The sequence below is a fragment of the Vipera ursinii genome, assembly GCF_947247035.1.
Source record: "Vipera ursinii genome assembly, chromosome: Z".
In the NCBI taxonomy this organism is placed as follows: Eukaryota; Metazoa; Chordata; class Lepidosauria; order Squamata; family Viperidae; genus Vipera; species Vipera ursinii.
Genome location: NC_139517.1, coordinates 92,325,050 through 92,351,169, shown reverse-complemented (window position 1 = coordinate 92,351,169; position 26,120 = coordinate 92,325,050). Strand labels below are relative to the sequence as shown.

The 26,120-nt window shown below is 36.5% G+C and overlaps 1 protein-coding gene across 3 annotated transcripts in view; it reads right to left on the bottom strand.

Annotated features, from left to right (window-relative positions):
- The window catches only part of MACC1 (MET transcriptional regulator MACC1), a 75,956-nt gene that overhangs the window by 35,655 nt on the left and 14,181 nt on the right, over positions 1-26,120 (bottom strand). The window contains exon 2 of one of the 3 annotated variants that reach the window (XM_083379392.1): positions 9,703-9,800. The exons of the other annotated variants lie outside the window; for them this stretch is intronic. The gene's annotated coding sequence lies outside the window, so the exon portion shown is untranslated. The remainder of the gene's footprint in view (positions 1-9,702; positions 9,801-26,120) is intronic. 3 annotated transcript variants of the gene reach the window in all.

Sequence of the window (26,120 nt, the reverse complement as noted above, 5' to 3'; positions counted from 1 at the left end):
CCACCTTTTTGTTGTACATTCAATGATCACTAAATGAATGGTTGTAAACTGAAGACTACCTGTACTTGAAAGGCAAGATAACAGCATCCTATGTCCTTTTAATATAGGACTTCTATCAGATGCAAGTAGAATTGCCAGGATATTTGGGAATATTGTGCAACATCATCTGGAAAGTGCTAAGTGTTCAACAAAGGCTCTTATTCTGGAATTTATAGAAAGATGGCATTAAGAGATGTGATTAATTTCATTATCCTATTTTTGAACATAAATATTACCATGAATGCTTCCAAACTGAAACACTGCATTCTATGATACATAATGTATACTATTTAGAAATGCGTAAACATAATATTGAAATATTTGAAAGTATGTGAATGGCTTTAGGGACTGGTGGAAGAGGAGAGGGGATGGTTCCATGCAGTGGTGGGCAAAGACACACACACACAGCTCTATTTGCACAAGTGGTGCGCATGTGGACCTGCAACTTGAATAAATGGAGCTGCATGTGCACTCGCCTGCCACTTCTGTGGCCTAGTTCTGAAAGGGCCATGGCCCAGTACTGAGTCACGGCCTGGAGGTTGAGGACATCTGGTTTAAAGTGTACATGTACGTTATGTTGATTGAAAATCTTCCGAGCTATTCAGATATTCCTGCAATGTATGGAATGACACTTTTGCTACGCTTGTTGTTCTCTTCTTTGTCTGTAATGGAGGTGCTCTTGCTGTGTGTTTTTGGATTTGATGGCCCAATTAGGATAACCACACTTTCTGAGGGATTTCTTGATGTGTTTTAGTTCTTTTTCTTTTCCCTCTTTACTGGTGGATAAACTTTCATCCTGGTGGTGTAGGGTTCTGATCACTCCCATTTTGTGCTCTAGGTGGTGGTGAGAATCAAAATATTAATAAAGATCTCTCTGTGTGGGTTTTCTGTAAATTTCAAGATAGAAGAAAGAAAACTTCAAAACAAAAGCCTTAACATTGGTAACAGAAAATATGGGTGTCTGTAAACTTCAATGTTAAAGTTTAAATGGGGAAAAACTAACCTAACAACTGTCTCACTTAGCAACAGAAATTTTGGGCTCCATTGTGGTCGAGAGTCGTAGACTAACATAAGAAGGAAATGTAGGCACTTGTTTTAACTAAAGTAAAAGCCAATTGTAGGTAATTCATTAATGAATAGAAATCTATTCATTGTTGTTTCCAACAGTTAACTTCTTTCACAGTCTGAAAAAAGTACATTTAATGAATTCAAAATGAAGCAAACCAATTGTTAAGTACTGGGATCTTTGAGGCATTGATGAAGTGAATGTGAAACTAACAACACGTTTATTAGGTTAACACAGAAGCAGCACTAACTGCCGCTTAGCTTCTATTTATACAGACCGCCGATAGGCGGCAGCCAATGGAATTCAAGCAGTTATTCCTGCCCCAAACACAAACTAACAATTCTGTAGACAGGCAGTCTGGAGTTTAAACAGACACAGCAGTTATCCATTTATAACTGTCTCAAAGTAATTTACAACAATGCATTTTTTTTATTACATTTATATCCCGCCCTTCTCCGAAGACTCAGGGCGGCTTACAAGCTTAGCAGTAGCCTTCATTCTATGTATATGCCTGCTTGTTAGGGCTTTCACACACACCCCAAGCGGCATTATTACAAATTCAGCTTATTGCCCCCAACAATCTGGGTCCTCATTTTACCTACCTCAGAAGGATGGAAGGCTGAGTCAACCTTGAGCCTGGTGGGATGCGAACCTGCACTAATTGCAGGCAGCTGGTGTTACTTAAGGAGGCATCAGCCCACTGCTCCACCAAGGCTCATAACACCAATCGCTCAAAAAAGCAAACAACTGATACCTGGATAAAAAAAGTGGATCTTCAGAACTCAGTTTAGAAATAAAATATTTAATATTCAGCACTGGAAAACTAAACATATGGTCCCAACTATTCAATGAACTGCAGAACTGATGTTATTTATAAACCAATAAATTATTAATATAGATTAGAGATGTAAATTATAATGAATTATGACTTCCATTCATTGAAATGTTTATTATACAATTTTTATTGGTGTATGTTTATCTATAAATACATGACATATATATATATATATGTTTCTTATTTAGCTTTGTGGGTTTTTTTGTAATGTTATTTGGAACTATAATTATTCATGGCATTCGGGAAAAAATAGCTAAATTCCAATTCTATATACATATGGGAATAGAAAAACTAATACTTTAATTCAAGTAAAATATTTTATAAAATAATATTTATTCGTAGTCCTAGTGCTGTTTTGATAAATATACAAAATCAAGTCAACAGGCTACTTATAAAAGTGCAGATAACATTCCCCCTACGTATATTTCCACTAACAGTACTATATAGAGTATGCGTACCTGGAAGCCTTTTAGTGATATTATAACAGATTGTGGTTCCCTTGAGAACATCACTTAGCCAGATAAAAAATGATGAAATCTTTAGGAAGTCCTAATTTAGATAATTTTGAAAGGGGATGCGGAAAATCTATGGAGGAAAGTTTATCAATGAATATTAGTAAAAATGCTTATGCTGTAGAATGCATTCAAAATCAGAAGCCTTGAGGATCTAAATCCTGTTGATGGAGAACAAAAGGAAAATTGTGAGAAATAATATGATGTTTCAATTTTGAACACTAACTATGAAGACTTGATTGTTGAAGGAAAAGTTTTCATCATGGTTCAGTCTGAGCCGGGAATAAACAACATGGCGACTGCTTTAGAAAGAAGGTTGCAGTTTATTGAAGAGGAAAGCCAGACAGAAAGATGGCTCTGGAAAAAAAGAGAGAGAGAGCACATGTAGGGAGTAGGTTTTTATATCTTCTTGAGTCTTTTGTTTGGAGCTGTTACTGTGGCATGAACTTTGACCTGAATCTGAGTGTGCCCTTTGGCATCTGTGGGTTAATCCTTTTATGTCCTGTCTTATAGTTTGGGTGGAGTATGTAGATTTTAGGTGTCCTTGTCTTCCTAAGCTTCTAGGTGGGGGCCTCCAACCTTCCTGGATTATTTACATCTGCATTTCTACAGAGCTGGTTTCTGCTTGTGGTGGGGAAGACTTGGGGCTATTAAGAAAACTGGGCATGCTTTCCTGCCTCTTTAATGTTTCCTTCTCTGGGGGCAGACTGACTTCCTACACTTAATCATGTAGTCATTAATAAGAACACAAGCAAAGACCACATGGTTTGTTCAATCTAACCCTAGCTAGCCTTTGTTAAACAAAATATTGAAAATCATTTGTATGATGGAAATCAATCATAATAATAGCTTTTAATAGATTTCAGCCATTCCTATGGTACGGGAAGAATAAAACACACAGATATTTTCAAAACCATTTTATAAGGAATGTACTTCTTTTAGAATTGGAAAGAATAAAGACGAAAATTTATATTAAGCTACTTGAATGGCTTTCAACAATGGAAGCTTTTGCTTACCCAAATTTAATTAACTGTGACAAAGTCATGACTTATAAAGATGTCTTAGATAATGAAGGAAAACTGAAAGATAGACAAGATTTACAACGACAAGGTATTGATTTAGCATGGTGGCCATATTTGCAAATTCAAATGAGATATGAAAAAGTTCTAAAGACAACAGGATTCTATAAAGAACAGACAGAATTTGATAAAAATTGTTAAAAACAGATGAAAACTTGATTAAGAAACTATAGATTTCTGCTAAATTTAAAGATGGAAGAAGAACAAGTAAAAGAAACAATGATAACATGGGCAAAAAACTTTGGATACTTTCAGGGCTTTTTTTCTCATAGAACGCTCAGAACGGTGTTCCGGAACCTTTTTTTTGCAAAAAAAAAACCCCACAAAAAAATAACCCAGCTCCCTTATTGGTTTTCCTAAGCCTATTGCAGGGCTAGCAATATTGGCTCTTTTTATGACTCGTGGACTTCAACTCCCAGAAATCCTGAGCCAGGCATGCTGAGGGGAAAAGGAGAGATTTCCAAGCTGAGCCATGCTGGCTCAGGAATTCTGGGAGTTGAAGTCCTTGAGTCATACAAGAGCCTGCATTAGAGGAGGACATTAAAATTATTTACAGGATTATTTCTTTAGGAACGAAACTTTTAGAATCTAAAACAGCTAATTCAGAAAAGCCAACAGGAAAGAACCTCACATTTTTCATCTGCTTCTGTCTTTTGGAAGGTAAAATTAGATAACAAAATAATCTATTTCTTATGTTAACATCTCTGCAATGAAATCAAAGGTAACAGGAAAGAAATGAGAAACGTTTTTCTCAAAGTAATATGTCTAATTTAGCTGATTCTAGAAAAAAAATAGTATCTTTTGTACACTCTTGAAAACTATTTTGAATCTAAACAATTCTTAAGAATGAAATATTCTTAATTTGGACTTTACTTTTACTGTTTGGACTGTTGTGTGTTTTGAAAAATAGATTATTTAGAATCTAGTTATGTTGCACTTCAGTCTTTAAATAATTAACCTAGTATATACATAACAATATATGGTGTTTTCCCTGGTGAGCATAACATCAATAACAACATTTATTAAAAAGGCTAAAATAATTTCTGGGGGTATTATCTGTATAGTAAACTTTTGGACAAGCAGTGATCACGTTACATATTTGCATAAACGTAGTCAGTAGCATATGCCTTTTTAAAAATATCAAACATGCAAAGAAACAAAAATAAGTCCAAAATATCTGTATTACATCCAGAAATGCCAACTTTGCAACCAATATTTCTCATCCATAACTATGGAACCCTAAGGATACCTGCATACATGCAAATGTTTCTCTGGGATCAGTAACGCAACAAGGATTGCTTTTTCCTTCCAGTAACATATACCTAAAACCATTTTTATTGTATTTGGCAATTGTACTAAAAAAATCTCATTCATTTAATTTGAAATCAAGTGAAAAATTGATTTAAATTATTTTATTAAAACAAATTAATGGCAATTCTTTTATAAAAAGTTGCCTCAAACAAAATGAGTTTGACATGCCTGCTCTAGATAGTTGAATACTCCAAAATAAATTCTAGACCAGGCCTGTACATGCAGCCTACCAAGCACCCTTGGACAGAGCACAGAGGTTTTTTTTAAAGTAATAAAATCACCACCACTGCCCTGAAAGTCATGTTGCCTAGTGCCTCCATAGCTTACCATGACCACAAGCTCCAACACTGTAGATGCTCCTCTAGTCACCAAATCATTGATTAGCCCACCAGCATTCCTTTGCAGACCACAAAGATTTTTAATTTATCAGTGTGGGCCTTTACTTTCTACAAGATGATGATGATGATGATGATGATGATGATGATGATAATATAATAATAATAATAATAATAATAATAATAATAATAATAATAATAAGAAGAAGAAGAAGAAGAAGAAGAAGAAGAAGAAGAAGAAGAAGAAGTAGTTGGAAGGGACCTTGGAGGTCATCTAGTCCAACCCACTGCTCAGGCAGGAAACCCTATACCATTTCAGACAAATGGCTGTCCAGTCTCCTCTTAAAAATTTCCAGTGTTGGAGCATTCACCACTTCTGGAGGCAGGTTGTTCCACTGGTTAGTTGTTCTAACTGTCAGGAAGTTTCTCCTTAGTTCTAGGTTGCTTCTCTCCTTGACTAGTTTCCATCCATTGCTTCTTTTCCTGCTTTCAGGTCCTTTGGAGAATAGCTTGACTCTCTCTTCTTTGTGGCAGCCCCTGAGATATTGGAACACTGCTATCATGTCACCCCTCACCCTTCTCTTCATTAAACTACACATACCCAATTCCAGCAACCGTTCCCTCTATGTTTTAGCCTCCAGTCCCCCAATGATCTTTGTTGCTCTTCTCTGTACTCTTTCTAGAGCCTCGACATCTTTTTTACATCGTGGTGACCAAAACTGGATGCAGTATTCCAGGTGTGGCCTTACCAAGGCATTGTAAAGTGCTATTAGTACTTCACGTGATCTTGATTCTATCCCTCTGTTAATGCAGCCTAGCACTGTGTTGGCTTTTTTTGCAGCTGCAGCACACTGCTGGCTCATATTTAAGTGATTGTCCACTAGGACTCCGAGATCTCTCTCACAGTTACTACTATTGAGCAAGGTACCACCTATACTATACCTGTGCATTTGATTTTTCCTGCCTAAATGTAGAACCTTACTTTTTTCACCATTGAATTTCATTTTGTTAGATAGTGCCCAGTGTTCGAGTCTGTCCAGATCCTCCTGTATCTTAAGCCTATCTTCTGGAGTATTGGCTATTCCTGCCAGCTTGGTGTTGTCTGCAAATTTGATGAGTTCCCCATCTATCCCCTCATCCAAATCGTTGATGAAGATGTTGAAGAGCTGCACAGACCTCTTCTAGATTTTCCTCTTGCCTTTCCAAGTTAACTTTTTGGTCTGTCATTGAGCAAGAATTGACTTTGTAGGGAAGCATATTATCATTTGATGTATATTTAACATATGTTCTACCTTTATTTACCAATTATATAATATTTGTATGCAATCCACATGGCGAGGTTTGGGAAAACTTACAATAGAAAAAATATATTTTTAAAATCATAAGATTAAAACATCACCTGGCCCGCACCGCCCCCGCTGCCTGCATTGCGCAGCCCCACCATATAGAGTGGGCTATGCTGCTCCCACAGCACCAGCCGCGCCAGCTCCGGCCCCAGGGAGGGGAGCCTGCCGCCAACACCCTTCGCACCTGTGACTGCAGCAGCACTGCCCCCCCACCCCCACCTCTTGTGCCCGCCAAGATGAGAGTTCCAGCACTTTTTTTTTTTTTTAGAAAAAAAGCACTGGATACTTTATAGATTTGGAAGACTGGCAAAAACTATGGGATAGAAATATTAAATTAACTAAAGCAGTCTCATATAAAGAAAATTTCTATAAAATGTTTTATAGATGGCATATGACACCAGTAAGATTAGCGAAAGTGTTTAAAAATAGTTTGAATAATTGCTGGAAATGTAAACAAAGGCCAGGTACTTACTATCATATCTGGCGGACATGTCCTAAAGCAAAAAAGGTTTTGGTTAAGCTACATACATGGTTGGAAAAGATGACTAAAAGACAGATAAAATTTAAATCAGAATTGTTTTTGTCAGGAATATTAGGACCTAATTATGAGAAGGAGAATGAATATTTAATATTGCATGTACTGACAGCAGTAAGAATAGCATTTGTCCAATACTGGAAAAATGAAAACTTACCAACTGAAGAGGTTTTAATTAAGAACATCCTAGAATGTGCAGAAATGGATAGATTGATGTTAGATTAAAGAGCAAGAAGATTCAGTTTACTATAGAACATAGGAAATTTTTTACCAATGGTTAAGAAAATGAACTAGTGAGAAATGAATGTGATATATTATTTTGAATATATATTAGTAAGAAGAATGATATGTATTGACTAACTGATACTGTTTTTGATTATCATTTATTACATTTACTACAGTTATCTAGTACTATATCAACTATTGTTAATTGAACATATGTACCCAGACAATAGCCTGTTTGCTAAAGAATGAAAATGTTATTCCCAATGTTGATCCAAACCCTGTCCTAATCCCAGTCCTGATCCTAACCCCACCGTAAACCTTAATCCCTAACCCGATCCTATTTTATCCCTAACCCTATAAAATTCAATAAAAACTTTTTTAAAAAAATAGATTTCAGCCATGTATGAACTTTCACAATTACAACATAAAACTTCTTTTGGCTGATTTTACATAAATATATAATTGTGTTTCTAGAAATGATTCATCATTATACTATACTTTTGTTTTTCATAACATATTTTATTTATGCAAAACTGGCTGTTGAACATTAAATGTTTTTTCTGTTTCTAGTATTTAATTAACCTACTCCAAGGTGTTTTCCCAGAGTTTATTGGTATTTACAGGTATTTTATTTATTATTTTCAAATTCTAAGATATTTTTTATTATCACTTTATCAAAGAAAAAAATTGAAAATTGGAAAAAAAAGTTATGTGGCCTTTGAATATATGACAGTGCCTGCCACCCCCTTAATGCCTCAATGCAAACCTCTAAATATGTTGGGCTACATTTCCCCTTTAAAACAGACATGAGTCTGCTGGTTGGAAATTCTGGGAATTGTAGTCTAAGCATTTGTATAGAATGCCAGATTTGAAAGATTGTCTATGCTACAAAATCCTTTTCCTGGTAAAACTAATATCCCAAACTTGCACTTTCTTCCTTGCATTAATGAAGCTCTTTCATTTGAGGAAAAACTTAATATAGCTCTTCAGAATTATTCAGACATCATATTTCTATTTTTTCATGCCTTTCATTTATGTTGCTTGTCAGTTTTTTCTTCCCATTTCAGATTATTACTGGTGAATTAACTTCTATAGCTACAGCTTGGTATAACCGATTGTGTAGTGCAATAGTTCTTTTCTAAATGTTCACATCTACAGGAAATAAATTAATTCCAGAAATTAGTTTGGTTCCATAAATAAGAGTTGCACTATCATCAGTGGGATTTAAAGATAAAAATTCTCCATCTTAAAGTTTATTCCCATAAACTATACTATTTTCTTTTAACATTGAGACCACAGTTATCTAAAAGAATGCATTTTCGGTCTATTTCTGTACAGGATATGTGATTGATATAGGCCGTGTACTCATTTCTTTGCATCTAAAGAGATTTAGCTGTCTGTATTTTGCCACTGCACTTCTCAGTCTCCATAGCAACCCATTTGCTCCCATGGCAAAATGGGATGGGACTTTTTGTTAAAAAGCAAAACAAAAGAAGAAGAAGCCTAAAATGTTGAACTTACGAGCTTTATTTCTCTCTGTTTTATTTTATTTTATTATTATTTTATTATTATTTTATTTTATTTTATTTTATTTTATTATTTTATTTTATTTTATTTATTTTATTATTTTATTTTATTATTTTATTATTATTTTATTTTATTTTATTTTATTTTATTTTATTATTTTATTTTATTATTTTATTTTATTTTATTTTAATGTTGGAGGCAAATCTTTGACTTCTCCTTGACGTTTATGTTTAATGCTAATGTTGTTGAAGTTAAGAAACAGCTTTCCCAAAAGAAGCAGCAACAATAAAATCTAATTGTATTTCCTTGTCAAACTGAAAGACTCATTTGCTTGTTTACATCTTTAAGTATCTAAATATAGTGGCATTTGCTGTAGAAAAGCTGAAGGGTTCCCAACAGGAGGCAATTCTTCCAATTGTTTAGGCCAAAATGTTATTTCCCCACACTTATTTCTCCTATCAGGTCATTTATTTTGCACACTGCTTAGTAGCAAATTAAAAAAACAGGCTCTTCAAAGTTTTTGGTGAATGGTCCCATGTTGCAGCTGCTCTCACAAAATGGCTTCCATGATCGACTCCTCCTGGTCACGTTTTTCTGAAGGCAAACTGGTATGGGTAAAATGAAAAAAAAAATTGGCCAACAGCTTAAAAGATCTCGTATGATTTCAAAATACAAAACCATATTGTGAAACCACCTGAAACCTGCTATTTTACAGAAGATAGAGTGGTGAGGCTAAGAGACAACAATAACCAGAAAACTGGAAATGGTAAAGGCAGGCTCCAAGCCATTGGATATTTCTGCTCACCAAATTCAACAACAAATCCTTATCACAGCAAGAAACTTTTGATGATCAAAAAAATCCACACAACAAATGCCATTCTCTCGCACATACCTTAATTCAGTTTTTCTTTCCTATTATGGATGGTTGAGTGCATTTCAAAGTAAAATCCTAGGCCATCATCCTTATTGTTTTAAGAATGTCTTTGGGACCTGGAAAGGTATTCAGAAATAAACATAATGTTGAAGCTCAATGCTCGTGTCTCCCAATTTTTTTTATTGATAAAATCTTCAATAATCAAAAGACTCCTATAGAGTTTGTTAACTGGGAATGGCCTAATTAGCATTTGTGCCTCTCTGCTACAAGAGAGTCTTCTAGCAGGGAATATTCAAGTAGAGGTGGACCAGAATATAGGCGACTGATATAAGATATTTTTTAGAAGAAAAAAAAAGAGAAAGAGATTTCAGTGTTCATTGAAACAATTCCAAGAAATCTGTGGAATTATCAGTTTGTTTCAACAAAGTCTTATTTCCTGTATTGTGAAGGAAAAAATAACCTGTATGCAAAGTAAATACATTTCTTATTTGTAAATCTAATTACACTCCATTGAAGTGCTGAGTATTAGATTTTTCCCAGTATTAATGCATTATTGCTTCAAAATCCAAGCCTGGGTCAGCATCTGTTTCATTTGGAGGTAATGAAGTTTTCATTTTCTATGCCAAGTTTTCAAGTCCAACTTTTGACATGTGAAAAATGAATTGCACAGATGGGCTATCACAACCTGCAGTTTTTTTAATGCCTGACTTCCCCTTACCTCTGCATTCTCTAAAATCTTTAAATAGGCTGAAGTGCCCTGAATAAATGTTGGCTAATACTTCTCTTGCAAGGTAGATATTTTCACATTTCTATTACCACATACTTTCTTTGAAAAGAAGGGAAAAATAACAGTCTGCATTACATAACAATGAATTTTGCAGCTGTAGTTTGACAGTAGAATACAGAACCAAAAAAGGAAAGGAAAAGCAGATAATATGTATATTGGAGATTATATTGCTAAATTCCAGGCAAACATTTTGGTGAAATGTTGTTTTGTCTCCAAAGTCTATTGAAAGCACAAATCTTTATATGATAGGTAGTTAATTACAATGTTAACATAAAATGCTTTCATAATGTATTTGATACTAACACACTGAACATGAGGTAAGAGTAAACAATGATTTCCAAATGAAATTGGCATCATGAAATAAGTTATAACAAAGTTCACAATAAGAAAGGATAGGAATAATGATTAAATGAGGGCAAACTAGATGAGTACATGCTTCAAAAAGAGTTAAAAAAAGAAATCTTAAAATATAGCGAACAGTAATTTATCAATAAAGAAACATAGTTAGAACAAGACTGTATTATCAGACAAAAGACCTAGTTCTTCCAGAGTGCTGTTCCTACAAGCAAGCAATCAAAGGTTTCTTTAAACCTCTCAAACAAGACATGAATATCCTTACTAATTATCATTTCCACCAATTTGCACGTGATTTTTTAGAGATAGATTAGGACAGCTACCATACTTTGCTTGCTTCTAAAGCTTGGAAGGCAAGCACTATTCAATAATCAATGAATAATGTACCACTTTATATTCAGCATCTTAAAACTGTTTTCCCCATTTACTTCTCTGTGTAGTACAAACTGTAAATTGACTTATTGGAACAGAAAAAAAACAATGTCTTAAAAATCAATGTTCAATATGTAGATTATTTTACTTTAGCTTCTTACAAGATTTTTCTAAACAATGGGTAAGGTAAAGGTGCGTGCTAGTCGTTTCCAACTCTAGGGGCCAGTGCTCACCTCCGTTTCAAAGCCGAAGAGCCAGCGCTTGTCCGAGGATGTCTCCGTGGTCATGTGGCCAGCATGACTAGATGCCCAAGGCGCACGGAACGCTGTTACCTTCCCACTGGAGTGGTCCCTATTTTTCTACTTGCATTTTTACGTGCTTTCGAACTGCTAGGTTGGCAGAAGCTGGGACGAGTAACAGGCGCTCACTCTGTTACATGGCACTCGGGATTCGACCCGCCAAACTGCCGACCTTCTGATCGACAAGCTCAGCGTCCTAACCCACTGAGCCACCGCGTCCCTTATAAACAATGGGTAGGTCTTGTAAATTCAGAAGTCTGTCCTGTGACTTCTTTGTGAAGCAGTTTAAAAACAAATATTCCCAATAGGTACCACAAGCACATTTTTTATACTGAGTTTCATTCTAAATGTGCTTCAAGGACTATATAAGCTGTGCTCTGAAAGTCCTAAGGTCAAACAACTTGCTTAAAAAACAGATATACCTGTAAGGTTAGGATGACTGATTTTAAGGCTGGTGGAGGATACAAAAACATTGTTTGAAGGATATACTTAACCCCACCCTTCTCAACCATTCATTCCTCTTATTGATTGGATAATATGTAAGTGTAGTGCTTGTAAATCAAAATGCCTCCAATTATAGGTGCCCTGCCCTCTTTCTGATAGCTCCATTAAATAGTGGCTATGATTAATATTGTTGATCTTAAAAGAAGCATTTAGTAGTTATACAGTAATACCTATTCATTCATTTATTTATAACTACAATTTTTTTCTATGTTATCCACTCAAGCATCTCTTTAACTTCCATAAACCAGTCTGGTCACCTTTAATATCACCAAATTAGTGGCTATCACTCCATATTGTAATAACAATTTCACTAGTGAATTATGGATTATGGCATGAGTGGGAAGTATGAGATGTTGGGAGCATATTTCATCTGGAGAAATACAAATAGGTTGCCCATGGCCCCAGATCAACCACAGGTTGTCGACTTCTGCCTTCATATAAAGTTCTTCTTTTATTCTCCTTTTAGTTTCATTAGATGCTGCTAGTGTCTGCTATCATGAGAAATATTTCAGTTAAAATAAACATTAGGGTATTCACTTATACACTAATGAAGAAAAGGAGTTATTTTATTTATATACCGTGTTTCCCCAAAAGTAAACCCTACTCCAAAAGTAAGCCCCAGCTGATTTTTGGGAGGATGGGGCTAATAAAAGCCTTACCCCAAAAGTAAGCCCTAGCACGGGGCGGGGTGAGTTGGCCCAAATCTTCCATGTGACAGCTGGAGCACCCCCAACACTGCTGGCCTGCCAGGGCCCTTCGCCAGTTGCCGCTGGTGGAACAGATTACCGTCGGCCCTGCCCTCTCCATCCCACCATCTGCTTGCCTGCGGCCACAACAAACCAAACCTTTGGTGAGCCCCAGCCTCTGCCCGCCATGCCTGCTGGCTCTACTGCTTCTAGGACATTTCTCGGTGGCGGCAGGTGCTGTGTGGCAGCCAAGTAGCTGCCCATGCTGCTTCTGCCTTGTGGGGCTCTTTGCCTTCCTGGCCACACTGCTGTGGGCTGCACTGCTGGGCTCCTCCTGCCTGGTGTGAGGCAAGTTGGCCTAGATCCAGAGTTCCCCCTCACCACCAGCCTGCCGGGCCCTTCGCCAGCAGCCACCAGTGGAACCACACCACGCACGCCTCCACCTTCGGGTTGCTGAGCACCAGCCTGCATGCATACTCAGTGCTGCAGGCTTCAGGCTAAGGGTGGGTACTGCAGCTTTCATGCCAGCTGGGCGCTTTTGGCATGTACTGGCTGCTCCCACTGGATTGCCTTTCACCTGGCCAGCTGCTGCTGCCACCATGAGGAGACAAGGCTGGTGGAGGGGTGCAGTTGCTTCCCTCTGCCTGCTAGACACCTGCCAAAGCTGCACAGGGTAAGGTTGCTATGCTCCCCTGCCCAGATGCCCTCACCTCCTCCAAGCATTTTTTTTACTAACCTGCCTTTCAGCTGCATTGTATTTCTCCATTTGCCTCTGAACCTTCACTGAGTGTTTGTGGGACAAAAAAAAATTCAGTCAGACTGTCTAATTTTTTGTGACATCTCAAGAAGTTAGAAAGTCTGATTGAACTTTTCACCAGGCAGAAGGCAATTCAGTGAGAGCAGCTGGTAGAGGCCAAAAGTGCCTAGCCAGAATGAGAGCTGCAGTGTCTGCCTTAGCCTAGCACCTGCAGCACCAAGCAGGCATGCAGGCTGGTGCACAGCAGCCCAAAGGCAGAGGCATGAGTGGTGTGGTTTCACCAGTGGCTGCTGGTGAAGGGCCCTGGAAGGCAGGCAGTGGGGCGGCACTCTGGATCTGGGCCGACTTGCTCCATGCCAGGCTCAGCACCCTTTCTGCTGCCGCCCCCATGTCCACACCAGTACCATACCTGGTCCACCACCATGCTTTCTCCACCCCATTGCTCCTCCACCCCATACATAGGCCCCGCCCCACCCCACCCCACGCTTGTGGCCTACTGGTACCAGTCCTGGCAAAATGTAAGCCCTCCCTGAAAGTAAAACCTAGTGCTTACTTCAGAGCCCCAAAGATAGTAAGACAGGATCTTATTTTGGGGGGAACACGGGTATTTAGTGGAAACACATTTTTCAATTTTAGGCAATAGAAAAACTATACTAACGGCTCATTAGTTTAACAGCAACATTAACATAAGATGCATATGCATATACAGATACCCCTTTTCATAATTTCTTATAGTGATAGAAGTTCTGATGTAAAAAATGTCCTCTCCTTCTTAAAGAGTCCTGCTACCTATGAGTGTGCATATACTCCTTTTTTGTAATGAATTAACTGTGAGTGTCAACTTTTTAAGTGTAATTGTGTCCTCAAGAAAAGATGAGAGTATCTGTTATCACAGTGTTCTTCCCAATCATTATTGCAATCAGCTTTTGTTCAGGGTAACACTGCCCCTGAAGAAACTATATATTTAATGAAGATATGTTAACTACCTAATTAAACTACTCACACGATGACAAATGTATTTGTCTTTTTACATTTTGGCAGGTTTCTTGAAAGTTCACTCTCTACTATTTCAGAATATAGATAACTGCAATTGTCAGCATCAGTGGAAATTCATTCCAAATAGCATTTACAAGATCTTACCAGGAGCAAAATGTCCAAAGAGACAGATTGCAAAAGGAAGAGATTTAAAGAAAAGGAAGAAATTACAATATCTTCCTCTCTTGACAACAATTTCTTTTCCAAACAACCAACAAGGCACTATTTTAGTGGTTCATTAAGTGCTGCTTGGTGCTGCAGGCGCTGGGCCAAGTCAAACTATTGAGTATTAATAATAAAATACTGATTAAAAATAAGCATTGGAAAATTTCTTTGATTGACAGTACTAAATACTTATTACTAAACTACAATGCTTCTCAAGAGATTTGGAAACTATATCTGCTGATCTGTGCTCCTTGGCAAAAAAAATGGATTAAAAATAGAGCTTATGTTAAAAAATCAAGACACATTGGAAAAAACCACCTGGAAATGCAGAAAAATCACAGGAGGACACAAAATAAATTGGAGAAACTAAATGAAGAAAATTTGGATATAAAGGGAAAATTTGAAGCTCAGAATCAAATGATAATAAAAAATCAACAGAAAATACACAAAATTGAAGAAAAAGCAGATGAGAATGATACAAAGATAGAAATGTTACTACAAGAAAATGAAAAATTAGAGAATGTAATCAAGACTTTAGGGATGGAAAAAGCGGAACATTATTTAAGATTTCAAAATATCCCTGAGGATAGAGAAGAAAACATAGCGGAGGTGATTATTGACATCTTGGAGGAGGCTCTGAAGGCAGATCGAGGAGCAATTCAGCTAGAGGTAGATGACATATTTCACATCAATTCAAGCTATGCAAGAAGAAATAAACTGCCAAGAGAAGTACATGTACGCTTTACAAAGAAGACAACAAGAGATGAAGTACTATGGAAAGTTAGAGATGAACCAGTACAATATAAAAATAAGGAAATTGTGGTTTTAAAGCAGATACCCAAGAGAGTTAGAGATACATGAAGACAGTATCACTTTTTGACCATGAAGCTGATTTCCAACGGTATAAATTTCAGATAGCTGATGCCGGAAGGCATCTTAATAAACTGGAACAATACAAGATATAGACTGGACTCAATTTGGAAAGATTTTGAACTGAAGAACAGGTTAATCTTAGATGAAGGAGTGAAACTAAGCCAAGGGAAGAGTAACGAGCAGAAACAAACAGAAGAGAGGACCCAAGGAGCAACTGTACAAACAGAAGAACAGAGAGAGGAAGACGACCAAAAGGGCGAGGATGAAGGACTTGCCAGAGAACAAAGGACTACTAGATCTACTAGAATGAAATATAAATAAATGGAAATGGAGAAAGAAAATGGAATCTTCTCAGTAAACATAAATGGACTGAATTCCCCAATTAAAAGAAATAAGATTTTTAGGAAATTACGGAAATTGAATTTGGATATAATCTGTTTGCAAGAAATGCATATAAAAGAACAACATCACAAATTATTGGAATATTCAAAAATTGGGAAACTTTATTATGCAACAAAAAAAGAGGAATCGCTATATACATTAAATAGACAATAGATTCTAAAATGGTATATTCAGATGAAGAAGGAAGAATTTTAATGGTAGAAATTTATCTGCATCAAAAGCAAATATTATTAGTGGCAATTTATGCACCGAATAATAATCAAGAAAAAATTTACAAAAACTTACATAGAAAAATAATAGAAATGGAGTATCAAAATATTTGCCTACTAGGAGATTTCAATGCAATAATAGATGGAAAAATTGACTATAAAAGTAACAAAACTGGGAAAAGTGGAAGAGGAAGATTACCTAAGACATTTTTTTATATGGCGGAGGAAATTGGAATTCAAGATGTTTGGAGGGAAGTTAATCCACAAAAATTGCAATATACTTTTTATTCAAATAGCTAAAAATCTTGGTCAAGGATTAATATGATTTGGATGACAGCTGACGTGAGAAAGAATGTTCAGGACATTGAAATAGAAACAGGCATATGGGCAGATCATAATCCTTTGAAAATGACCTGGAAAGGAATACAAAAAAGGCCAAGATGGACTTTAAACCATTCCATATTAAAAGAAAAAGAATTTATAGAGTTAACAAAAAAAGAAATGGAATTCTTCTTCAAAGAAAATAAAAAAGAAGATACAACAGCACAAAATGTATGGGATACAGCTAAGCATACTTTAGAGGTATAGCTATAACGTATATGGCAAGGAAAAATAAACAGAGAAAACAGCAATATGTATTATTAAAAGAAGAATTTGGAAAGTTAGAATTATAATTGCAAAGGAATCCACAAAAACAGACTTTAAAAAGAGAAATGGACATAATAAAACATAAATTAAATTTGTTAGACTTAGAAAAAGTGGCAGAGCAGATAAAAAGAGCGAAACAATTTTTTTTTTGAAAATGCCAACAAGGCGGGAAGATGGTTAGCTTATAAACTTAAAAAACAGAAAGAAAGAAAAATGATACATAATTTACTCGATGGGAAAGGTTATTTACAATATAAAAATGAGGAAATAAAGAAGATGTGTTAAGGAATTCTATAAGGAACTGTATGATAAGGAGGAGACTTCAAGAGAGAAAACTGTAAAATATCTGGAAGAAAGTAATCTTCCAAAGATTTCAGAGACATTTAAAAATATGTTAAACGAAGGGGTTACAATTATGGAAATAACAGAGGTCATAAAGAGACAAAAAAAATGGGAAAACACCAGGTCCAGATGGACTTCTGGCAGAGTTATATAAGAACTTACAAGAGATATTAAGTGAACCGTTGAAAGACATTTGTAATGGACTTTTATTAGAAGCTAAAATGCCAATGATGTGGATTGAAGCAAATATTACTTTAATACCAAAAGAAGATTTGGATTTGACCCAGATTAAGAACTATAGACCGATCTCATTGCTTAGTGTGGATTATAAAATTTTTACTTCAATAATGGCAGAGAGATTGGAAAAAATATTTAGTTGAATTTATACACCCAGATCAAAATGGCTTTTTACCAAAGAGAAAAATTAAAAATAAGAGTGATAATAGATGTATTAAAATACTATGAGCTACATCCAGGGAAACAAATGGCATTAATATTCTTAGACGCTCAAAAGGCATTTGATAATCTTTCATGGCAATTTATGATTCATCAATTACAAATAATGGACTTTGGACAGAATTTTATTTACATGGTAAAAACAATATATAACAAACAGCCAAAGTGATTGTGAATGGAGATTGTACTGAGAGCTTTGAAATAAGGAAATGCACAAGGCAAGAATGCCCTTTATCCCCTCTGTTATTCATTTTCACTTTGGAAGTTTTAAATCAAAATATAAGACAAGATACATAAATTTGAGGGTTGGGGATAAAGGGTGAAACATATAAGCTAGAAGCATTTGCTGATGATTTAATATTTATTTGGAAGAACCCTTGGAGAGGATCCCAAAATTGTGGGGGAAGATAGAACAATATGGAGAATTAGCGGGACTAAAAATAAAGAAAAAACTAAGATAATAGTTAAGAATCTTACAGATAAGCAAAAAAGCCGATTGTCAGAAGCAACAGAGGTACAGATAGTGAAAATGGTTAAATATTTGGGTATATATTTATCAGCCAAACGCTCAACAATAAAAGAAGACAATTATATAAGGCTATTGAAACAAATAAAGCTTGACTTGGAAAACTGGAAGAATTTACAATTGTCATTACTAGGAAGAATTGCTACAGTTAAAATGAATGTATTGCCTAAGATTTATTCTTATTTCAAACAATTCTGATAAAACTTGGGGAAAAATTCTTCCAAGAGTTGAATTCATTAATTTTGAACTTTGTATGGCAAGGAAAGAAAGCTAGAATAAAGATGAAAACGTTGCAAGACGCTAAGGAAAATGGAGGCTTTGGTCTACCTAGTGGGCTTTGTATTATCAAGCATCTGTATTAACATGGGTGAAAGAATGAATAATGTTTAGGAATAAAAGGTTGTTATATTTGGAGGGACATGACTTACAATTGGGGTGGCACGTTTTTTTGTGGTACGGGGAAAAACAAAATTCAAAGTATTTTCAAAATCACTGTATTAGAAATGCTTTGATAACAGTATGGGGAAAAAATTAAAACTAAAAAAAAGACAACTAATTGTTAGAACTGCTGTAGATAGCATGCTACAGCTAACTGGCAAGAGAACACATGGCAGTAAAGTAAAGAAAAAAAAGACTGCTTTGGCAGAATATACAATACGTTCATTCTTAACTATCATGTAATCTTCAGTAATCTTATTTTGATAAAGCACAGAGAAAATGTCAAAAGTTCTATCACAACTTAATGCATGCTGCAAAAGTCAAAGTACTTAGCTGGAAATAGCTTTTACAAGTTAGCAACTGGATATTTTGAATGCTGACTTTAAAACCATAAGAACACAAAAATAATTATACCTGTAGAAGTTAACAGCAGCCCTTGCCTGCCACCTAAAGGTTTCATGGGTTGCTATAAATTTTGGCTTTTGAGTATCTAAGCACTTCTCACAAATGGAAAGCAGGAGGAGAGAGGGACTTTGCTCTTATACATATGCCTGAGGCCTTTGATTTTCAAACAAGTGAAGGTATAAAACACCTTTTTCCTCCCTGCATGCAAGCTGTTTAGAATTACCAAATGAACTGAGTTCTTTGGGGCAATTTCCTAAGAAATTCTATCATACTTATTCATGAGATACACATCATGAAATATCTCAGAGCACATTCCTTGCATGTTATTTGTGTCCCTGACCGTTCAACAATCTTTCAGTATTCAAGAATATTTGTGTAAGAAATTCATCATAAATATATATTTATTATTATCATAATCATCATCTTAGTACTGAGAAATAGTACATATCAATGGCCTGTTGATTTAGGAAAATCTGCAAAGGATTTCTTATCTCTCTTCCACCAGACAACAGAACATTTTGTTCATTTTTAGGAAGGAATGGTGGAAATAGATTAACTTAGCCAGATGTCAGTTCCCAAAAGGATAAAGGACAGTCCACATTTTCCACCCACATAAAAAAACATGGTCTTCCTGTTATCCCAGGAAAAATGTAATCTTTATGTCTGGAGGGAACTCCCTGTAGACATACTTGGAACAAGCATTGCTTCTTCCAACCTAAAAAGGATGAATGATAAATCCCATATAAAACTCAAATTTGTCCCTAAGAATAATCAAGGATATAAACTTGGGTTTAATCCATATGTCAATGATGGATAGATTTTCATGTTAATATTGTATTGAAATCTCTAAGGATGTAAAGCAGGGGACATTATATCAAGTGCTCATATTATATTATATGTAGTATATTGTATATCACATCTGATCATTGGAATAAAATGTTTTACCACTGCAGAGTCAAAATTAGGATCTAGGTGATGGTGCTTCTTTTAATTATACCACTCTCACTATTCCAAAACTTTCATCAAAATTGTATTTTCACAGTTTTTACTGCAGTTTTCTAATTACTGGGTCTGTAATTTCATTTATGCACATGTAACCAAAACTGCATATTTTTTCACTGTTTACCCATTCTCCCTCCCTTCCTCTGTTATTTTCCTGTTTAAGATTCTAAGTTTTGCATTTCTTGAGCAGCAATAGATGCTGCATTATGGATGGTGATAATTAACAGTAAGAAAACGCCTTTGTCTATTTTCATTCATTCCCATTGGTTTATTCTTAGCTCCCTAAATTTTCCATTGCTTTATATTTCTATGTTCTTTCTTCCTTTCCACCCCAGCCATATTTTAAAAGTTTTTTATCTCTTCTCTTTCTGCTTTATTTTTTTTTTCTAGTAACATTAAAATGCAAATTTCATGTTGGTAGAATGAAGTAAGTCTTTTTAAAATTGGAGTGGGAGTTTATTTATGGAGGACAGAAGCAGAAACTGTTCTATATGCCAGGTTTAGAATATTGTTAAATTATCATTGTTCAATGAATGAAAATAGAAAAAGCAGATAGGAAAAGGGATCAGGAGTATGGACATAAAGAACAAGTTTGAAAGAAGCAGCAGAAAAGAAATCTGGATACGATTAAAATCATATGTTAAACTTAGAAATATATTTTAGCATACATTAGTAAATTGGGAAAAAAGTATATAAATATGCAACATGCAAGTTTAACCATGTGGCATAGTTACTTAATTCAACTATCAGATCATATTGGTCAAAGAACTTTACAATATGGTAGTGGTCTGTTATTTGTCCTTCATGCTATTTTGTAGCCTATCATGCTGCAGACACCAACTTGCATGCAAACTCTGAATACGTGATTTACAGAAGCTTGTTGTTGACATTCAACCAAGAAAGTGCTGAAGTAGTCAAAAATGAAAGCACAGTGTTTTTACTGTCCCAATAAGAATATCCCGTGTAATTAAAAAAAAGAGATTTATTCACAGACATGGACCAATGATATTAAACATATGTGGGAAGAATATTGTGCAATATATAATACTGTATTCTTTTTATTGGAACACTACTTTGGGTAGTAATATGATGCTAAATTTGATGTTATTTGAACTACTTTGCTGTATCTAGATTCTTTCCTTTAGAATGTTCCTATTAACGCTGAAAAACATTGAAATCATTAGATCTGAGGATAAGAGAAGTTGCATTAACTAAGCCATTGTTATGATTGGCTTCTGATTAAAGCGAATGAGTGGATTAAAAAACCTGGAAGTTCTAGTTAAAAAATAATTCACTTTGAAGTATTTCTTAGGGTCCTTGATTTTACAGAGAGATGGGGAGGAAGCAAAGGCATACAGTATGAAGTTTGGACAGAGCATGAAAATTGTGTCTCTATCATCTTTGCAGTCACTTTAGCAAAATGAAAAGGTATATAACTTCATTAAAGCTCACATTGATTTTAAGCAATTTGTCTACTTTGGATCCTAAGACTTTTCCTAATGATTTTAAAGACAACAAATTTTATGGTCTCATTCATTTGTTGTTATAGCAGTGTGGGAACTGTTTTACATGCTTCAGTAATATGGAGGGGGGAGAAGAAGCAGAGGAGGAGGAAGGCCTATTAAATACCTATTAAATGACCAGAGCAATGTAGAAATCAGATAGCAGGTAGTAATCTCCTTGTGACAATGATATTGCAAAGAGAAGAATACATAGTTGTGAATAAAAATTTTCTCTGCATCACTTTGCAGGTGGCTAAATCTGAAAGATCAGGACAGTACAACATTGACTTGGGGTGCTTATTTTATTATTTTATTTAATGCTTGTAAATCAAGGGTATTACTAGCCTTCACATAATAGTTAATTCACTCTTCTCTTAATTTTGGCATTAAAAACATAAAATTCTAATGCCATATTAATTCAAACTGTGAACATGTTTTAAGAGAAACAAATTCTTTATACTCACTGTTTTCCTTAAGAGAAATATGGAGACTGTGTTCATTCTTCAGCCATAAAAATAAATAAAATAAAACAATCAACTATGATACAGAACTATTTAACTCGTTTTTTGCATCTGTCTTTACACAAAGGGAAAAAACAGTCCAACCTACCAAAATCAGTGGCATAAAAAACAGAATAGAAACACAAATTAAGATAGGAAAGAAAATGGTAAGTGAGCACCTGTCCAGCCTAGACGAGTTCAAATCACCAGGACCAGATGGATTACACCCCAAAGTTCTCAAGAAACTGGCAGACGTGATCTCAGAACCACTAAACTATATTTTTGAAAGATCCTGGAGCACTGGGGAACTACCATAGGACTAGAAGAGAGCTGATGTAGTTCCCATCTTCAAAAAAGGGGAAGAAATAGATTCAGGAAACTACAGACCTATCAGTCTGACCTCAATACCTGGGAAGATTCTGGAAAAGACAATCAAACAACAAATCAGCGAACACCTTGATGCAAACAAAGTCATCACTAAAAGTCAACATGGGTTTGTCAAAAACACATCATGACAGACAAAACTTATTACATTCTTTGACCAAGTGACAAAATTAGTGGACCAGAGGCATGCTGTAGATATAATTTACTTGGACTTTAGTAAGGCATTTGATAAAGTAGATCACAACCTACTACTTGATAAGATAGAAAATTGTGAGTTAGATAGCATCACCACCAGACGGATTCGTAGCTGGCTCAGCGTGTGGTCCTCAATGGAACTGCATCTACATGGAAGGAAGTGTGTAGTGGGATGCCCCAGGGCTCTGTTCTGGGCCCAGTGCTCTTCAACTTCTTCATCAACTATTTGGATGAGGGGATATATGGGGAACTCATCAAATTTGCAGACGACACCAAGCTGGCAGGAATAGCCAATACTCCAGAAGATAGGCTTAAAATACAGGAAGATCTGGACAGACTTGAACACTGGGCGCTATCTAACAAAATGACATTCAATTGTGAAAAAAGTAAGTTTCTACATTTAGGCAGGAAAAATCAAATGCACAGGTATAGTATAGGTGGTACCTTGCTCAACAGTAGTAACTGTGAGAGGGGTCTCAGAGTCCTAGTATACAATCACTTCAATATGAGCCAGCAGTGTGCTGCAGCTGCCAAAAAAGCCAACACAGTGCTAGGCTGCATTAACAGAGGGATAGAATCAAGATCACATGAAGTACTTGGTAAGGCCACACTTGGAATACTGTATCCAGTTTTGGTCACCACGATGTAAAAAAGGTGTTGAGACTCTAGAAAGGGTACAGAGAAGGGCAACAAAGATGATTGGGGGACTGGAGGCTAAAACATATAGGGAACAGTTGCTGGAATTGGGTATGTATAGTTCAATGAAGAAAACGGTGAGGGGTGACATGATAGCAGTGTTCCAATATCTCAGGGGCTGCCACAAAGAAGAGGGAGTCAAGGTATTCTCCAAAGCAGCTGAAAGCAGAACAAGAAGCAACAGATAGAAACTAGTCAAGGAGAGAAGCAACCTAGAACTAAGGAGAAACTTCCTGACAGTTAGAACAACTAACCAGTGGAACAACCTGCCTCCAGAAGTGGTGAATGCTCCAACACTGGAAGTGTTTAAGAAGAGACTGGCCAGCCATTTGTCTGAAATGGTATAGGGTTTCCTGCCTGAGCAGTGGGTTGGACTAGATGACCTCCAAGGTCCCTTCCAACTACTTCTTCTTCTTCTTCTTCTTCTTCTTCTTCTTCTTCTTCTTCTTCTTCTTCTTCTTCTTCTTCTTCTTCTTCTTCTTCTTCTTCTTCATTATTATTATTATTATTATTATTATTATTATTATTATTATCTTCTCTCAAATTAAGAGCACAGATGATTATTATTATTATTATTATTATTATTATTATTATTATTATTATTATTATTATTATTATTATTATTATTATTATTATTATTATTATTATATAAAGCTGCACCTCCAAACAAGGATTGCTAGGCTATAAGCCCCACTGAAACATAATGAGATTTACTTAAGTTAAGTAAATACAGATAGTCTTTGACATACGACCACAATTGACCCCCATATTTCTGTTGTTAAATGAGACATTTGTTAAGTGAGTTTTGCCCCATTTTATGATCTTTCTTGTCACAGTTAAATGAATCACTGCAGTTAATAAGTTAGTAACCCAGTTGCTAAGTAAGACAGTTGTTAAATGAATTTTGCCCCATTTTTATGACCTTTCTTGCCACAGTTGTTAAGTGAATCAGTGCAGTTGTTAAGTTAATAACCGGGTTGTTAAGTGAATCTGGCTTCCCCATTGACTTTGCTTGTCAGAAGCTCGCAAAAGGTGATCACATGACCCCAGGACACTGCAATTGTCATAAATATGAATCAGTTGCCAAGCATCTGAATTTTGATCACATGATCATAGGGGTGCTGCAAAGGACGTAATTGTGAAAAATGATTATAAGTCACATTTTTCACTGCTGTTGTAACTTTCAACTGTCACTAAATGAACTGTTATAAGTCAAGGATTCCCTGTATACATAATTCTGCTGATAGTGAATAATGATAAAGTACACCTTACATTCATGAGAGGTAATTTCAATCTATAATATGTGCGGCAGAGGGAAATCGGGCTTTAGGCCTGGGTACAGCACAGAGACAGCATTGGTCGCACTGGTAAATGATCTCTGGCGGGCTTGGGACAGGGGTTGCTCCTCTGTCCTAGTCCTATTAGACCTCTCAGCGACTTTTGATACCATCGACCATGGTATCTTACTGCGGCGCCTTAGGGGGTTGGGAGTGGGTGGCACTGTCTTACAGTGGTTCTCCTCCTACCTTCTGGGCCGTTCGCAGTCGGTGTTGGCAGGGGGACAGAGGTCGGCCTCAAGGCCTCTCATGTGTGGAGTTCCTCAGGGGTTGGTCCTCTCGCCTCTCCTGTTCAACATCTATATGAAGCCGCTGGGTGAGATCATTCGTGTTTTGGGGGTGGGGTAACATCAGTATGGTGATGATACCCAGCTTTTTATTTCCACCCCAGATCAACTCAGTGATGCCCTCTCTGTGATGTCCCATTGCTTGGAGGCGGTGAGGGTCTGGATGGGGAGGAACAGGCTTCGTCTAAATCCTGACAAGACCGAGTGGCTGTGCATACCGGCATCTCGGGTTGTCCATTCTACTCCATCTTTATCTATAGGGGGTGAGGTATTACCCCCCATAGATAGGTCTCGCAACTTGGGTGTCCTCCTTGATTCACAGCTCAATTTTGAAGATCATATAGGAGCTGTGATCAGGGGGGCTTTTGCCCAGGTTCACCTGGTGCGCCAGTTGCGGCCCTATTTGGACTGGGATGCCCTACGCACAGTCACTCATGTACTCGTGACCTCTCGGATAGACTACTGCAACACTCTCTACATGGGGCTGCCCTTGAATACCACTCGGAGGCTCCAACTGGTGCAGAATGCGGCCACGCGAGTTGTGATGGGGGTCTCCCGATACTCCCATGTAACACCTCTGCTCCGCGAGCTGCATTGGCTTCCAGTTGTCTTCCAGGTGAGATTCAAGGTGCTGGTGATGACCTATAAAGCCCTAAATGGCATGGGTCCAGGTTATTTACGGGAGCACCTTTTGCCGGCGTTAACTTCCCATTGTCCTGTGAACTCCCACAGAGAGGGCCTCCTCAGGGTGCTGTTGGTCAGGGAATGTTGACTGGTGGCCCCCAGGGGGAGAGCATTCTCTGTGGGCACGCCTGCCCTCTGGAATCAGCTTCCGGTTGAGCTCCGGATGGCTCCCAACCTTCGCTCGTTTCGCCGCGACCTGAAGACTTGGCTATTTGAACTTGCCGGCCTGGACTGAGGGACTGGGATTTTAGATCTTAAATTTTTAAAAAATTTAAATTTTAGAATGTGTTTATTGTTTAGGGCTATTTGATTTAATTTCATTTTAATTTTTATACATTAAGTGTTGTTTATAGTGTTTTAATTGCCCTGTACACCGCCCCGAGTCCCTTTGGAGAGGGGCGGTATATAAATCCAATTAAATAAATAAATAAATGCTCACAGGGAAGATTTTCTGTGGTTGAATTTTGAAGTGCTTAAATTGATTAATTTCTTTCATTCAGTTTAGTTAAACAAGATGGTTAAAATATAATTTCAACAGTGATAGTATTTTGAATATCTCAACACATTCTTATTTCAGAAAAAAGCAGGGAG